The sequence below is a fragment of the Antechinus flavipes genome, chromosome 4 (assembly GCF_016432865.1).
Source record: "Antechinus flavipes isolate AdamAnt ecotype Samford, QLD, Australia chromosome 4, AdamAnt_v2, whole genome shotgun sequence".
Lineage (NCBI taxonomy): Eukaryota > Metazoa > Chordata > Mammalia > Dasyuromorphia > Dasyuridae > Antechinus > Antechinus flavipes.
The window spans coordinates 307,979,629-307,997,870 of NC_067401.1; the positions used below are offsets into that span (position 1 = coordinate 307,979,629).

An 18,242-nucleotide genomic window follows, 5' to 3' on the forward strand; every position below is an offset into this window, starting at 1 on the left:
TCCTTCATCGCTGGCTTTTTATCTGCCTCTTCTGAGAGAATGGGATTATGGGTTTTCTCCCATAGTGCTCTCTGGCCCAATGACTTTAAGGGAGGTGTGAACTCTCTTGAAGTTAGAAAGTGTACTTTGTGAAGCTAGCATACTTGTGGAGTCCAATGAGTAAAGGTGGGAACACAAGCCTTGTCTTGATTAGTTCTACTTAGTACCTTGTTTCAGGTTCTGGCCAAAACAACTTCTTGTAAGATTAGATCAACTCTAATTACTTAGCAGTTAGTAAGGATTCCAACAGTCTACTTCCCCCTGCTTTTTTGTTGAATGTAATTTTCATCGCATCGTGGTCTGAAAAGGATGCATTTACTATTTCTGCCTTACTACATTTGAGTTTGAGGTTTTTATGTCCTAATATATGGTCAATTTTTGTATAGGTTCCATGAACTGCTGAAAAGAAAGTGTATTCCTTTCTGTCTCCATTACATTTTCTCCAGAGATCTATCATATCTAACTTTTCTAGTATTCTATTTACCTCTTTGACTTCTTTCTTATTTATTTTGTGGTTTGATTTATCTAATTCTGAGAGTGCAAGGTTAAGATCTCCCACTATTATAGTTTTACTGTCTATTTCTTCTTGCAGCTCTCTTAGTTTCTCTTTTAAGAATTTAGATGCTACCCCACTTGGTGCATATATGTTTAATATAGATAGTGCTTCATTATCCATGCTACCCTTTAGCAAGATATAGTGTCCTTCCTTATCTCTTTTAATTAGGTCAATTTTTGCTTTAGCTTGATCTGAGATCAGGATGGCTACCCCTGCTTTTTTGACTTCACCTGAAGCATAGTAGATTTTGCTCCAACCTTTTACCTTTAACCTGCATGTATCTCCCCGCTTCAGGTGTGTTTCCTGTAAACAACATATTGTAGGATTCTGGCTTTTAATCCATTCTGCTAACCGCTTCCTCTTTATGGGGGAGTTTACCCCATTCACGTTTATGGTTAGAATGACCAATTCTGTATTACTTGCCATCTTGTTAACCCCGGTTTATGCTTTCCTCCCTTCTTTCCCCTTTCCCCCCTTCCAAGTATTAAGCTTGTGAGCACCCCTTGCTTCTCACAGCCCTCCCTTTTTAGTGTCCCTCCCCCCGCCTTAGAGTTCCTCCCCCTATCTTATCCCTTTCCCTCCCAGTTCCCGTATTCCCTTCCGCTTAGCTTATTCCTTCCCTTTCCACTTTTCCCTTCTCACTTTTCAATGAGATGGGAGAAGTTTCACCATAGATTGAATATGTCTTAAGATTTTTCACTTAAAGCCAATTCTGAAGGCAGTAAGATACCCACTATATTCATCCCCCTCCATTCTTTCTCTCAGATATAATAGGTTTCCTATGCCTCTTCATGAGATGTACTACCCCCACTTTACCCTTTTTCTGGTACAATGTCCTTTCCACATCAGTTTCTAGAACAAGGTATACATGTATTCTTTATACATCTATATAGTCAAAATATAGTTCCCAAGATTAATCTTTACCTTTTTAGATTTCTCTTGAGTTCTATATTTGTAGATCAAACTTTTTGTTAAGTTCTGGTTTTTTCATCAGAAATAGATGAAATTCGCTTACTTCGTTGAATGTCCATCTTCTTCCCTGGAAAAAGATGCTCATTCTCGCTGGGTAAGTTATTTTTGGTTGCATACCAAGTTCCTTAGCCTTTCGGAATATCATATTCCAGGCCCTTCGATCTTTTAATGTGGATGCTGCCAGATCCTGGGTGATCCTTATTGTGGCTCCTTGATACTTGAATTGGGTTTTTCTAGCTGCTTGCAATATTTTTTCTTTCATCTGAGGGTTCTGGCATTTGGCCACTATATTCCTTGGTGTTTTGATTTTAGGATCCCTTTCAGTGGGTGATCGATGAATCCTTTCAATGTTTATTTTTTCCTCTGTTCCTATGACTTCTGGGCAGTTCTCTTTGATAATTTCCTGGAAGACAGTGTCCAGGCTCTTTTTTTCATCATGTTTTTCTGGGAGTCCAATGATTCTCAGATTGTCTCTCCTGGATCTGTTTTCCAGGTCTGTTGTCTTCCCCAGAAGGTATTTCACATTTTTCTCCATTGTTTGATTTTTTTGGATTTGCTTGACTGATTCTTCTTGTCTCCTCGAGTCATTCAATTCCACTTGTTCAATTCTGATTTTCAGTGAAGTATTCTCTTCACTCACTTTTTTAAAATCTTTCTCTAATTGTCCCATTGAGTTCTTTTGTTCTGTGGAATTTTTTTCCATTTCGCCAATTTTGTTTTTTAGAGAGCTGTTTTCTGTTTCCAGTTCACTAATCCTATTTTTCAAGGATTTTACTTCTTTATCCACTCTCTCTTTAACTGACTTCTCCAGGCTCTTTTGCCAAGCCTCCCTCTCCTTTTCCCAAGCCTCATTCTGCTTTCCCCATTTTTCTTCTAGCTCCCTTGTGAGAGCCTTTTTAATCACTTCTATGAGGTTCATCTGTGCTGAGGAACAGACAATCTCCTCCTTTGGGGAATCACCTGGGGACTGCCTGTTTTTAGTCTCCTCAGGATTTAGAGTCTGCTCTCTATCTGTGTAGAAGCTGTCAAGGGTTAAAGTCCTCTTCAGCTTCTTGCTCATTCTGTCTATTAATCAGAGACAAACTACCAAAGAAAAACAGAAAAAACTGGAGTCTTTCTTTGGGGGGGGCTGGGTGTGTTATCGAGCTTCCTCTACAGACTGCAGGGGGCAGCAGTGAGGCACTAGCAGGACTGTGCTGCGCCTGCGCTCTGAGATCCCAGAGCGTGCTGAGTCACTGAGGGGGGGGGAAGCAGGGGGGCGGCCAGGTCCTGAGAGACTCCAGCTGTTTGGGGTTGTATTCTTCAGCCCCGGTGTTTTTAGCTTCTCTGCTAGGCTGTTGACTTGCTGCCGGAGGAAAGTATCCAAACCTGTAGCGAAGCTCTCCCCACAGAGATGGCTGCGATCACTCCCCACCCCCTCTCCAGTCTGCTCCTGTGCCCTCACTGCCGCTGCCCGCCGCCTGCACCCGATCTAAAACCGCCCCAGCCCTCCAGTAAAGACAGACCTTTCTTGGCGGATCTCAAGGATGGCTTCTCTTGGTAACTATTTGTGGGTTTTTTTCAGTCAAGCATTGATTCAGAGGCTTGTAATGAAGTGGATAGTGAGAGAAAGCGCGGAGCTTATGCAACTGTGAGCCTCCTCTCCGCCATCTTAACCGGAAGAACCATACTCCTTTTCAAAGGCCATCCTTGGATTTGACTCAACTCTTTTCTGAAACTCTCCCTTGTTCCTTCTTGTCATCATGTATGTTCTCTGGATTCATGTCACTTAACAAATAGTCCAAATACCATGGGTCTACAGAGAGAAAAATGAGTTCCTTCTCAGGTCAATCCTATATTTTTAATCTCTAATATCATAGATGAGTATTCCCTAAGAAGTGATTTGGGAGTCAAATGGGGAAAGCAGGTATGAGTTAGGAAAGTTTCCAGAAAAGCCAGGAAAAGGGAGATCATAGAAAATCTGGTGATGGAGTAAAGTTAAGATGATAACAAATACAAGTGACTAGAAAACATAGTGATGTACACATTTCTTGTGACAAGCAATAATATTGATATATTTTCATTTTATGGTAACAGTAATCACGTAAACTGACATACATGTCATACATGACTCAGAACATCTGAATTTGATCATATGTCCAAAACTGAACTCATTAAAATTTCCCTTAAAATCCTCTTTCTAATTTCTTTGTTACTATAAAGGACATCATCATTCTTCCAGCCACATAGACTGGAAACAATCTAAGAGTCACTTACAATTCCTCTCCCTCATTCTTAACCTTACTTTATCCAGTCAGTTACCAAGTCCTTTCATTTCTACTTTCACATCATTTCTCATATATTATCTTCCTTTCTGATATTTCCATGACTTTGATGTAAGCCATCATAATTTCATGCCTAGTTTATTTCAATGGCCTACTGGGCTAATCCCTTTGCCACAAATCTCTCCCCACACCAGTCCATTTTCCCATCATTTGTTAAAGCAATCTTCTTAAAGAAAAGCTCCAATCAAGTCATATACTTGTCTCCCTCCCTCCAGATCTCAACAAACTCCAATAAGTCACTACAGTTTCCAGAATCAAATACAAAATTCTCTATTTGACCTTTTTAGTCTTTTTACTCTACATACTCTTCCCCCTACTATGTATATTTTTTGATCCAATCTCTTTGTTATTTATTATTAGAGCCTGGTTTCATTGTTGTTTCTTCAACCAGATACTCCATTTCCAGGATAATGGCATTTTTACTTACCATCTCCTTTGTTCAGACACTTTTAGTCCCTCTTCATCTCCACATCTGAGTTTCAAAGGCATTCTTCAAATATCATTCCACCTTCTGCAAGAAGTCTTTCTGTTCCCCCTTAAAGTTAGTTCCTTCCCTCTATTGATTATCTTCAATTTATCTTATTTATATCATGTTTGTATATAGTTAGTTGTTTTCATTTCTCTCCCTTATCAGACTGTGAGCTCTTTGAGAACCCCAGATGTCTTTTGCCATTCTTTGTATTCTCAGTTTGTAGCACAGTGTCTAGCAGATAGTAAATGTTTGTTGACTGAAATATGAAGCATAAGTAAACTAACTTCCCCAACTTACGTTCACTATCATTTGAATTGTGGGTTTCATATAATTTATGCATATACACACATACACATATATTTATATACACATACACACATAGTTCATTGCTCTCTTTTATTGTTGCAATAAGGCTATTATCTTAGTGTTTCTCTACAACATGAATTAATTACATACCTACTCCTTCACTTTTAAAGAGTTTAGTTTTCCTCGGACATGATTTTCCTCTGTTTCCTTGATGTAGCTTTCTGGTCACTTCAGGACATAAAAAATCTCACCTAGATAAATTTAGGTGAATTCTTCTGATTCAGTATATTTCTGGCAACTATGTAAGTCACTAACCTGCCCTGATACCTTGCTTTGTTGATTAGATTCATTCCCATGTAGAAACAAGGACATGCCACATTCAAAGAAGTGAAAGGCCCTTTTGTGTCAGGAAAAAGTAATCCTACTTCTGTTATTAGGACCTTTCAGTGATTCATTTTTTTCCCAAGATCAAACCTGAATTAAGATAGTGCTGACATTAGGACTGCCTCTAACAGTTGTGTTTATAATTCTGTTCTTTTTAAGAATGAATATTGCACCAAGAAAATGTGCAAAAGTTGTAGTTCTTGAAGAGCACACTTCCATGAAGGTTAAAGATAGTATAGTGGCTGTTATTTTAAGAAAGTTTATCCTGTCTAAACTGTGGATTCAAACCCACAATGAAAAAGAACTGTCCCCCTAGAATACCCCTCTGTTCCTATAGATTTCTTCTATTTGCAAACTCCTCTAGGAACCTCTATTTTAAAGTGTCTGATTTCATTCCTAATTCTCTAGATTTCATTTCTCACCCTCTTCCTTTTTTCAGCACGTGTGTGTGTGTGTGTGTGTGTGTGTGTGTGTGTGTGAGAGAGAGAGAGAGAGAGAGAGAGAGATCCTCCCCCATTAGAATGTAATCATCTAAGTTAAGAGAAGAAATAGTCTTTCTTTTTATTTGCATTTGTATTCCTAGTATCGTAGGATGTAAACAGTAGCAAGCATTAAATGTTTAATGACATCAAATTGCAAAGAAAAGTATGGTTGAAAATCAGTTCCAATATATGGTGTTCTTCTTCTTTTATATAATATAATGGTTCTCTCTGGGAGTAGGTTTCTTGAGGAGGTTTACTGGAGGCAGCCTTAGTTTCGGTTCCGGGTAATAATCACTCCAAATGCAGCCAGCTGATATAATCCAAACATTTATTTTTTCCTTCCTTGGACCTGGGTAGCTTTCTCAGAGGCCTCAGCTTTCCTTGGTTCTGAGAGCTCTGTTGCTAGTCTTTTGCCTCTAGCTCAACTCAGAATGTCTCCAGCCAGCACCAAGGTGAAAGTTGAATGAATCTGACTCCACCTCCGACAGTGGGCTTCTGTGTCTCCCAGAGGCCTCCTGTGTCTGTCCCAGACTGCTTCTGTGTCTGTCCCAGAGTGTTTCTGTGTCTGTGTCTGCCCCAGAGTATCTTTAGTCCTAAGAGATTCTTGATTATATGAGCTCTCTAAAGATGTGAACATAAGCATTGTTTCTATCAGTTCCACTTAGTACCTTGTTTCAAGTTCTGGCCCATAACATCTCCTTGTAAGATCAGATCAATCATACTGAACCATGCTAAATTATATAATTATTGTCTCTATCAACTTTAATGAGTTAACAGCTTGTAAGGATTCTAACACCAATAAAGCAGTAATGAATTGAATCCAAAAGTCTTTATTGTCTCCTTCACAGTCTGTCTCCTTGCCTGGGGCTCTGCTAGCTTTCTGGAGGCCCTCCATAATGGGTCTTAGTTTTAGTGGAGGAATGCAAGAGAGCTACCACTAAGTTCTCTATCTAAAGTCTGTCTCTGGCTCAGTTTGTCCCCAGTTTATATGCTCTATTACAATTACATCATTATAGTATACTGAATATACTGAATACACCCAGTGAAAGATCTCTGGGAAATGAGTATGAACCACTACATAAAATTCCTAATCCCTCCATTTTTGTCCGCCTGCATTTTTGATTTCCTTCACAGATTAATAGTACACTATTTCAAAGTCTGATTCTTTTTGTACAGCACAATAACTGTATGGACATGTATACATATATTGTATTTAACATATACTTTAATATATTTAACATGTATCTGGGGGAGGGAGTGGGGGAAGGAGGAGAAAAATTGGAACAAAAGGTTTTGCAAGAGTCAATGTTGAAAAATTACCCATGCTTATATCTTGTAAATAAAAAACTATAATAAAAAAGATCTATCAAAAAAAAAAAGAAAAGAAAAGAAAAAGTGTGGTTGAAAATAATCCTAAGAACTAAATAACTATTATTGCAATATAGCCTAATTAATCATCAGAAAGAAAGCAAAAAATTTCAGAGGACCCTGACAACTGGAAGAATTGGTACTGATTTTCCTACAATGAAGAAGTAAGTTTCTTGAAGTTAGAATATCAGCAAGACCTGTAACAAAATAACTGCTGTTTATAGTAATGTTCTGGTTAGCTTTCTGGAGATCTTGGGACTAGCCTTCCTTTCAGCAGAGTAATAACACAAGAATAGCCAGGGATAAAGTCCAAAAGTCTTTATTGTCTCCTTCACAGTCTATCTCCTTGCCTGGGGCTCTGCTAGCTTTCTGGAGGCCCTCCAGAATGGGTCTTAGTTTCAGTGGAGGAATGCAGGAGAGCTACCACTAAGTTCTCTATCTAAAGTTTGTCTCTGGCTCAGTTTGTCCCCAGTTTATATGCTCTATTACAATTACATCATTATAGGATACTGAATATAAACCAATCATTACATCACTGGGAACCATTATTTGTTGTAAGATTAAATCAATCATATTGAACTAGAGAACTATTAATCACCATGCTAAACTAGATAACCATTGTCTTATCAATTGCACCAAGTTAGCACCTTGTTTAAATCAATCATACTGAGCCTTAAGTATATTTCTCTAAAGTTCCTGCCCTTTATAGTTTATCTTAGGCAAGACAATCCAAAGACTGGAGCACCTAAAATTGGGGAAAAAAGTAATTTTTTCCTGAAGAAACTCACAATTTCATTCAGAAATCCGGGTGAGACTGTAATCTGAACATCATCAGATTGTATCACGCACACACACACACACACACACATCAATTTATGGAAGATTTGTTTATAGTAGGTCTTTGTTCCCATTGAGAGACTAGTGAACATTACAATAATAATACATTGTAATGCATACATTAATATGTATGTATTACATATTATATATTATATATCCCACACATACACATATATAATACAATAATATATTGATATGCTAAGAAGCTAAATTGTTCTGCAATTACAGAAATTGCCAAATAGAGCTGGAACACTGTAATACAATTTCGCAACATGGTATATTTCACAACAGGTTAAGAAATGCATTATCAGAATATTATGAGTTACTTGTTTTCCAGAGCTAAGGCCCAGCAAGCAAGCTGTGCCATGAGCTTGACAAAATACAATACTTTGCTCTCACCTTCTGGATGATCTCATCCTCCAGCAAAATCATAATTATCATATCTTTTTTTATAGCTTTTTATTTACAAGATATATGCATGGATAATTTTTCAGCATTGACAATTGCAAAACCTTCTGTTACAATCTTTCCCTTCCTTCCCCCCATCTCCTCCCCAAAATGGCAGGTTAACCAATACATGTTAAATATGTTAAAGTATATGTTAAATACAATATATGTATATATGTCCATACGGTTATTTTGCTGTACAAAAAGAATTGAACTTTGAAATAGTGTACAATTAGCTTGTGAAGGAAATAAAAAATGCAAGAGGACAAAAATAGACGGATTGGGAATTCTACGTAGTGGTTCATAGTCATCTCCCAGAGTTCTTTCACTTGGTATAGCTGGTTCAATTCATTACTGCTCTATTGGAACTGATTTGGTTCATCTCATTGTTGAAGAGAGCCACGTCCATCAGAATTGATCATATAGTATTGTTGTTATCATATGGTTTTTTTTTAATTTAATTTTATTTAATAATAACTTTGTATTGACAGAATTCATGCCAGGATAATTTTTACACAACATTATCCCTTGCAATCACTTATGTTTCGTTTTTTCTCTTCCCTCCCTCCTCCCCCCTCCCCAAGATGGCAAGCAGTCCTATATATGTTAAATATGTTGCAGTATATCCTAGATACAATACATATTTGCAGAACCGAACAGTTCTCCCGCTGCACAGGGAGAATTGGATTCAGAAGGTAAAAATAACTCGGGAAGAAAATCAAAAATCAAATAGTTCACATTCATTTCCCAGTATTCCTTCTTTGGGTGTAGCTGTTTCTGTCCATCATTTATCCAATGAAACTCAGTTAAGTCTCTTTGTCAGAGAAATCCACTTCCATCAGAATACATCCTCATACAGTATCATTGTTGAAGTATATAATGATCTCCTGGTTCTGCTCATTTCACTTAGCATCAGTTCATGTAAGTCGCTCCAAGCCTCTCTGTATTCATCCTGCTAGTCATTCCTTACAGAGCAATAATATTCCATAACATTCATATACCACAATTTACCCAGCCATTCTCCAATTGATGGGCATCCATTCATTTTCCAGTTTCTAGCCACTACAAACAGGGCTGCTACAAACATTTTGGCACATACAGGTCCCTTTCCCTTTTTTAGTATCTCTTTGGGGTATAAGCCCAATAGAAACACTGCTGGATCAAAGGGTATGCACAGTTTGATAACTTTTTGGGCATAATTCCAGATTGCTCTCCAGAATGGCTGGATGTATTCACAACTCCACCAACAATGCATCAGTGTCCCCGTTTTCCCGCATCTCCTCCAATATTCATCATTATTTTTTCCTGTCATCTTAGCCAATCTGACAGGTATGTAGTGATATCTCAGAGTTGTCTTAATTTGCATTTCTCTGATCAATAGTGATTTGGAACACTCTTTCATGTGAGTGGTAATAGTTTCAATTTCTTCATCTGAAAATTGTCTGTTCATATCCTTTGACCATTTATCAATTGGAGAATGGCTTGATTTTTTATAAATTTGAGTCAGTTCTCTATATATTTTGGAAATGAGGCCTTTATCAGAACCTTTAATTGTAAAGATGTTTTCCCAGTTTGTTGCTTCCCTACTAATCTTGTTTGCATTCGTTCTGTTTGTACAAAGGCTTTTTAATTTGATATAATCAAAATTTTCTATTTTGTGATCGGTAATGGTCTCTAGTTCATCTTTGGTCACAAATTTCTTTCTCCTCCACAAGTCTGAGAGATAAACTATCCTATGTTCCTCTAATTTATTTATAATCTCGTTCTTTATGCCTAGGTCATGGACCCATTTTGATCTTATCTTGGTATGTGGTATTAAGTGTGGGTCCTTGCTATCATATGGTTTTAACTAGCATCCGGTGTTCTCTGAGCTTGGGTCATGAAGTCCTTCTATGACTCAAGCTTGTCACATTGTTGCTGTTAACCCTCGCTGTCAGGGCTACAGCTTACAGCATAAACATTGGTATAAGTATTGAACTCTCCCTACACTGCCCCAAGTCCTCCTATTAGGGGAGTGGTCCCAGCACATGTGTCATTGCTTTTAAGCTATTTCCCTCATTTTGAAATTAAACTTCTGTTTGATTCAAGAGTTTCCTTTCTCTAACTTGGTCTATTCTGCTCTGGCCAGGTTTAGAGGCCCAGTTGATATTATCTAACAGATGGAGATAAACATGCGTCAGCAGCCTTAGAACTTGCCTGATATAAAATCTCATTGAAAATATATGGGCAAAAGTAAAATAAAATAAATACATAGACTATAAATTAAAGCTTGACTTAGGAAAATTATATAATTCCTCAAAAGTATACTATCTTAATATGATTCATAATGAAAATTTTTAAAAATGTGTTAAAATCTTGTTAACTTAATGTTAGAATTCTTACAAAGTGCTAAGTCCCTGGAATTGATAGAGACAATAATTATCTAATTTAGCATGGTATTTAACAATTCTCTAGTTCAGAGTTCACAGCTTTCACACTTTTAGAGTTCACACTTTTAAGAGAGTATATATAAGAAGGAGTCCACTAAAGGATAAGCCCACTAGAGACTCTGGGAGAATCACAAGTCAGGATTCAATCTGGGAGATTCACAAGTCACAGCTCCCACAAGCCCACTCTCTCGGAAGAGGAGTCAGATTCATTCCAACTTCCTCCTTTGTGCTGGCTGGAGGGTTTGGATTCAGGAGGCTGAAGCTGGAAGAGACAAAGGAGCAAGAGCTCTTGGAACCAAGGAGAGGGATAGGCCTCTAAGAAAGTTAACTGGGATATTTTGAAGGAAACAATAAAGGATCTGGACTTTAATCCCTGGCTGCTTTTGGGGTGATTATACTGAACTGAAACTAAGGCTGCCTCCAGAAGCCCCCCAAGAAACCTGCTCCCAAAGAACTTTATATTTTAGAGAAGAGAATATTACATTACCCGCAGGATGGCAGGTACTGGTCTAGTTGCTGGGGAGGAGGTGGTAGACACCCTGCCTTACTTCAATCAGGGTTACAAAGCGCCTGGGGTGCAGGAGGCTGCTGCTGCCTTGGGAGAGGAAGAAATGCATAGGTACCGGCCTACTAAGAACTATCTGAGCTACCTACCGGCCCTGGATTACTCAGCCTTTGAGACTGACATTATGAGAAATAAATTTGAAAGATTGGCTGCCTGAGAACCAATTGAATTGTTTAGCATGAAACGATATGAACTTCCACCTCCCTCTTCTGGGCAGAAGAATGATATCACTGCATGGAAGGAATGTGTAAACAATCCCATGGCACAACTGGAGCATCAGGCAGTTCGCATTGAAAACCTTGAGTTAATGTCACAACACGGTTGCAATGCCTGGAAAGTATATAATGAAAATCTAATTCATATGATTGAACAAGCGCAGAAGGAACTGCAGAAATTAATAAAACATATTTAGGATTTGCACTGGCAGAGGAAGAGCATGCAACTCACTGCTGGATCTAAAGTATGAGAAATGGAGTTGAGTTGGGTCTCACTCGTTAATAAAAATTATGAGATCGAATAGACTATTGTACAGCTAGAAAATGAAATCTTCCAAATCAAGCAACAGCATGGGAAGGCAAACAAAAGAAACCATCCAACAGGATTTCTGAAAAACTGGAGTATAGGGGGAAGGGAAAGAAGGGGCATCTTAGGAATTCTTAAGGCATCAGGAAGTTGAATGATTCTCAAATCATGGTAAGAACCTGTTGAGAGAGTGGGAATGACCTGAATAGCCTGTGAATGCTTTAGGAATATGATAGAAACTTAGAAATTGTACAAAATGCGGGAATTAATAATTCTTTGTATTATATTTAATTCTATTTGTATAATTCTTTGACAAATAAATTTTTACCTTAAAAAAGAATATTACAACTTAATGTCAAATTGTTTAAAACAAGTAATTGCATCAGAACATATTGCACATTAAATGGTTTTTAAATGTAAAATTGTCAGGTTTATAATATAGGTCTATAAATGCAATTGTTTGGGTTTTTTGTTGTTGTTGTTGTTGTTGTTACCATAAGTTCAATCAAGTCAACATGCATTCAATAAGTGCCAAGCAGGTGGTGCAGTGGAGATTCATCTTTCTAAGTTCAAATCCAACCTTAGATACTTACTCTGTGTGACATCGGGCAAATCACATAACACTGTTTTCCACAGTTTCCTCATCTGTAAAATGAGCTGGAGAAGGTAATTGGTTGAGAAGATGGTAGAATCCAGGTAAAGTTTTTTAAGCACAACCTTACTAAGAAAAAACATGTAGAATGAATTTTATTTTATTGTTTCTGACTTTTGAATATTGATGCTCCATATGCAATACGTTTGGTGACCTTCTGTTAGTTAGAATTTCATAATATTTCTTTGTTACACTTGATAATAAGTTTACTGTATAATTTTTGCAAATATATATACATATAGACAACAGTGAAAAGGGCAAGAATTTGCCTCTTTTTACTCCTTGGTTCTTATCTATTCCTTTCTCATCTTTCACAAGCAATGTGTTCCTTCCCACACTCCCTAGAGATTCCAACGAGAGAAGGTAGAAGGGAATCAAAGTGACTTTAGTCTCCTGTAAATATGTGACAAAATAAAAGAAAACAGTTTAAGTTTAAGTTAAAGCCATTCTTTAGAAAAAGGCTATTTATTGAATCATGATCTCCTTTGTATATTTTTTTTCTAAGTAGGAAAAAAAAATCTGCTTAGGAAATGAATTCTGTTACTTCTGAGCCTACTTCACTTTCCTGGGAGTTTGACACTAACAAAGAAAGACTGATTTAGCTTGAGAAGAAATAGTATTTGGTTACTTTTCCTTGAGAAGGAGTTTCTGTTAAGGAGCATAACAAGTTTCACTTTCATTTGGCTGTAGAAGTTCTGCTCCCACCCTGAATTTCATTGATGGGTATTGAACTATGCTTGCAAAGAAAGGGCCCCTAATAGCTTAAGGTTTTGCCTCTAGGTCATTGAGAATTAAAGAAGAGATGCTAGGAATCATTCATCCAATTACTTTCCCTACAGTTTTTTTGTTTTTGTTTTTTCAAACAGATAAGAGAATTGGATGCTCTATATCTCTCCAATGGAGAATTTATAAAATTGCATAAGGGCAGAGATCAAAACTAATTCAAATCTGATTACAATCAATGACAATAGAGAAAAGGATGAATCCACCACTTGGACTTATCTTTGGGACTTGTTCTTCCCATACAGTGAGGGAGTGGGGGCAAGGAGTACAAAAGAAAGTATTAAATAAAAATAAATAGACCAACTCTGGATTTTCACACCCCATTTTGCAGTTACTTGTTTCTTTATGTAATCCTAGAAAAAAAGACTTATTATAAAGACATATCAATAATAACATTTTAAGAACAATATTCCTGTAATAAGAATAAAATTAATCATTCTCCCCTGCTTTTTCTCTCATAAAATATTTCTTCTTTTATTACATCAAACCTAGTGGAAAAGTACTGAATTTGAAGGTAGAGGACTTGTATTCAGATTTCACTTTTGTTTTTATTCTTCTAATAAGTCACTTAACTTTTCTGGGCCTTATTTTTCAACTTTTAAATAAGAAAATAAGAATAAATGACCTCTGAGATCCCTTCTGAACCAAATATTAATATTATGATCAATAAATGTTTATTGAATGAAAACTCCAAGGTATTATGTTATAAATTCTGGGGAATATAATCTGCTGTCAAGTATCTATCAATATTACAACTAAGTGGTTTTCTTTGGAAAAGACAGAAATGGTACAGTGGGGAGTATAAACACCTAGGTTAAAGGAAGAAAAATGCTTATTAAGCACTGACAATGTGCCCAATACTTTGTGTGAATTATCATTTCATTTGGCCTTTTCAAACCTGGGGAAATACTAGTTATTTTATTCTGACTTTTCAGATGAAGACAGTGGTTGTGACTTGTGTAGGGTCGCAAAGATAGTAATTCTCTGAGGCAGAATTTGAATCCCAATATCCCTGATTCTGGGCCTAGTGCCTAGTCCTGTATCTAAGGTAATGCATCAAAGAGAGAAGGTATTGCCTAATCCTTAGGGAGCTTCCCTCAAAATCATGAAGACCTGTATTCGACTCCCCTCTATCCATTAAGTGATGTGGGCAAGTCATTTAACCTGTTTCTGTTCCTGACAACTCTTAGAAACTATAATTTGCTGATCTACATTGATAAAGGGAATTTCCTACATTCATGAAATCATAATCCTGATAATAAAGGAAAAGGAGCAACTTTGTGAAAATTTAATTAGACAATCTAAGATTTACTTTGATCCTTTCCTCAATACAATTTGAATAAGATTTGTAATCCCAAAGTTTAGTATAAGGAAATATGGAGGACATAAAAGGGCAGTCACTAAAACAAGATAGTTTTATCTTATATATATGAAGAAATACTCTTTATATGAAGGGGCAATCAGGAAGGATAGAAACCAACTTCACTGCCAATGGAATTGGAATCTGTAAAATGAATAAAATCCAATGTTTTTTTTTTTTTTTTTATGGGGTTTTAATTTGAGTCAAGCAGAGCCAGGCATTAAGGAGGAGTGGAAATCCTGGTCCTGGGCACTGGAGCTGATTTATACTGGGGAATTGGTCAGCCAATAAACATTCCTTGTTGTTGTTGTTTTTCATTTCAGTTTTGATGTATCTGACTTGTGACCTCATTTGGAGTTTTCTTGGTAAATATATTGTAGTGGTTTGCCATTTCCTTCTCCAGCTTATTCTATACATGAGGAAACTGAGGCAAACAGAGTTAAGTGACTTGTCCAGTGTCATATAGCTAGTTAAGTATCTGATGCTGGATATGAACTGAAGAGGATGAGTCTCCCTGACTCCAAATCCAATAGTCTACCTACTATGTCACCTGGTGGCCCAAACATTTATTAAGCACCTACTATGTGTCAGGCACTATATGAATTCCTGGGAACAGTCCCTGCATTGGGAAAAGACCACCCACAAAAGGATGCTAATGCATGGGTAATTATTGGCTAGTTGATATTCAATTAGAAAAGAGGATTTCAGGTGTTCCTTTGCCACCACAATTAAAATGCTAAAGACTTTAACTTCTCAAGGGTTTCTTTATTAAGCTGGGGGAGGGGAGAGAGAGAGAGTTTCATAAGGTCTTTACACTTTCCATGATCTAAGGTTTTTATTTAGGAGTGACTTGAACTTAGTGTATCCAGTTCCAGCCTCCAGAAAGGGGAAATTTTAGACCCAGAGAGAGACCTGTGTTTAGCATCTTAAAGATGAGTGATGAGTGATAAGGGGTATTAAGGTAAAGATCACAAACTTTTCTTGCCCATCCCAATCCCTTTCAGTCTCGCTCCTAAAGTGATTTTCCCCGAATCAGATTAGCTGTGGAGACTGAAAGAAATCTAGTCACACTCTTACCTAGGCACTATCATTCTTGCTGCCATGATGACTCTTAGAGACCCATGCTAAAAACTAAAGGATAAAGATTAAGAGTTTAAATAAATTTTATGATCTGTGGAAATAACACTGGCTTTAAAGTCAGAGGCTATGGTTTCAAATTTTTTACTATCTGTAATGTCAACGGGTTGGATTAGATGACCTTTGAGGTTTTCATGATCAGAGGATTAAAAAATCAAGACTTCTACATTCTAACTGGCTAAATATTGCCCATAATTGTGGCTTAAATCACAGAAGCAAAGAAATGCAAAATAGATTCACACAATGCTTAATACACATGGAAGCTCCTCTGGTTACACATATAACATAGTTCTTTGTAAGATTACATTTGTTTTTTCTCCTTCATTTCCTTTTTTTCTTCAGGAAAAAGTATGCATGTACTTCTTTTCCTTGAAGAAGGTGGCATTTTAGTTGACTTTCAAAGGAACACAGGAATTCTAAGGAGGAGAGGTGACAGACAAGGCAGAGAGATAGAAAATGCAGGATCCATCATGTGTGACAAACAGCAAGTATGTCAATTTAGTTGGAATGTTGAATATTTGAAGGGGGATAGGGAATAAAATATGTAAGCAGACTAGAAAGTTATGGAGCAGACAGGTTAGGAGAGGCTTTAAATGCCAAACAAAGGAATGTATGTTGATTCTAGAAGTAGTAAAGAACTATTAGAATTAAATGAAGAGAGAAGTGATACAGTCTGACCTATACTCATGAGTCAAATACCAATAATGATCAATACTGAAGCTTTGATTTCCTCCATTTTTTCCACCTTGAGTTGGTTCATCCCTACTTAGGCAGTCAAGAAGCTTTCTACTCCCCAAGGCTCATTATCTTGGAGCCACACTCTGCATTAATCCTACTACAATTCATAATTCCAGAACTCAACTAGCCTTAATCTCCACCAGCAACAGGATTTACAAGTAGGCACCACTATTTAACAAGTCTGACTGTCCAGGAGGTATTCTCAAATATAAGTGCAAAGTAGGGTTTCCAATCAAGCTAATAAGTTACAAAAATATCTGAAAAAATGAAATCTATATTTGAGTTCTCGCTGGAAGAATGAATCTGTTGATTGCTCCATTATTCTCTTGTACCAAGTGCAAGAAAGCAATCCTAGAGTAACTCTCATCAAAAACAAACAAAAAACCCAAAGCCCTGCTTTCTTTTCTTTTTTTCGATTCTTTTTAATCTCTGTCTCTCTATCTGTCTCTGTCTGTCTCTCTGTCTCTGTCTCTGTCTCTCTCTCTTTCTCTTTCTCTGTCTCTCTGTCTGTCTCTGTCTCTTTGTCTTTCTGTCTCTCTCTTCTTCTGTCTCTGTCTCTCTCTCTTAGTGAAGGTGGGGGAGTTGGTGTGAGGGAGAGGAAGACCAAGGGTAGGGTAGCCAAAAGAGAAGAGAAAAAAAAAAAAAAAGAAAAGAAAGAAGAGTGTCAATGAGGTAAAGACATTAGACAACAGAAAGCCAGAAAGATTCAGATATGCAGAAGTTTTAAAAGCTACATATTGAATTTATCATATTTTTTTTAAAAAAGTAAACTGCACACAATAGAGATTTAAAGTACAATTTTCTATTTATATTCTAGTATACATAAGGGAATGACCAATTATTTGGTGTTTGTCAAGTTTAGAATGTGTGTGTGTGTGTGTGTGTGTGTGTGTGTGTGTTTAAAGAAAAAGCAGAGTGGACAGAGCACCAGACTTGAAGTCAGGAATATCTCAGTTCGAATCTGGTCTCAGATACTTAACACTTCCTACCTGTGTGACTCTGAGCCTGTGCAGCTAGCCATAATGCATACAGAAAAGCCAATTGCTTCAAAAAAAAAAAATACCCCCAAAAAACCCAAATATGGTTGTACATATAAAGATGCTGAGGTTTTTGCTGGCCAAGATATGGTACCAAAATATTCTGGTTATGCTCTAGACATATATACATAAATCAGACCAGGCAGGGTGAGATTATTGATTTTACCTCCTTAGCCTACTTTTATGTTCTGGCTCAAATTCATCTGCTCTTAAGAGGATTAGAATGAAATATGAAACATTTTGCTAGGTGTTTATAATAATAGGAACCATTCTAGCTCCATATATCTCCTTATATTGATAAAACAATCACAAAGGTGTTGTCCCTTTCACTACTCAAGCTATTTTTGGTCATAAGTATGTGCTGAGTAAACCTTGTAACCTGCTTCTAGCTTCCTACGCACGTCATGGGAATTCTCTTTGACATACTCAATTTCTGGCTCTGCATCAGGTAAAGTTCTCTTCCTGGCCTATGTATTAACACCTATCCTTTCTGAACTTTCAGTTTAGTCAGTAGGGATAGGACAACAAAGAATTCTAGGAAACATAAGAAGATTTATATGTAACTAATTAAGGAAGAAGGAACAAGACAATACCAAAATTACACTATATTGTGTATACTTCTACAACATAAACAAAAAGTCAAATAAAAAACTCATCAATTATAATGAACAATGTTGGTACCACACTTTTAAAGTTAAAGCACATCTTTTCTGGTAACAATCAGAAAATGACAAAGATGGATAGGGACTTGTCCTATCTATTGGACCAGTAACTTGGGATCCTGGCAAAGTGCATATTTCTTTCCTTTTAAATTTTGTTGACAGTTTGTGAT

The 18,242-nt window shown here is 37.0% G+C and overlaps 1 pseudogene; it reads left to right on the forward strand.

The window, feature by feature from the left end:
• Nucleotides 1–10,862: 10,862 nt before the first annotated feature.
• Nucleotides 10,863–11,955, forward strand: LOC127559552 (pre-mRNA-splicing factor SPF27-like; annotated as a pseudogene).
• Nucleotides 11,956–18,242: the final 6,287 nt, after the last annotated feature.